The following is a 529-nucleotide window of genomic DNA, read 5'->3' on the forward strand; positions in this document are numbered from 1 at the left end:
GCCATGCAAACTTTTATCTTCATCCTATGAATATTTTTGAATTGTAGGACTTTGCTCTAATTTTTGAGCCTTTGCCTTATTTATTTATTCACTTATTTTTGAGAAAAGCAGACCTAAACTCTGCTGAATACCACAACCAAATAAATGTAACACCCACTCTTTGAGCATCAATATCATGGGATAAATCCTAGTTTCAATAAGGTGTGCTTACTGTGAGGACCTGTGGAAAAGTCTGTATTACCTGACCAGTTGACGAGTGGTTGGTTGAGATTGCTACCACTGTTTGAAACTGGTTACACTTACAATCAGCTGGAGATTCCTTTGATCACTTGCAGGTTTCCAGCACTTCAGCTGCTCATTAAGAGCAGTGACACTGTGAATGGAGAGCGCTTTGGCTCAAAGTAAAAGTTGCACCTTTTGAAATGTGTTGGTTTTAGGGCACATTAGGGCGTCGGGGGGTTCCCCGGAGGCATCTTCCTTGGGGGGCTCAACCCGGGGTAGCGGTCATGTCCGGTTAGGGGCTCTGTTG

The sequence above is a fragment of the Haplochromis burtoni genome, unplaced genomic scaffold, assembly GCF_018398535.1.
Source record: "Haplochromis burtoni strain Fernald_Lab_line unplaced genomic scaffold, NCSU_Asbu1 Contig_193, whole genome shotgun sequence".
NCBI lineage: Eukaryota > Metazoa > Chordata > Actinopteri > Cichliformes > Cichlidae > Haplochromis > Haplochromis burtoni.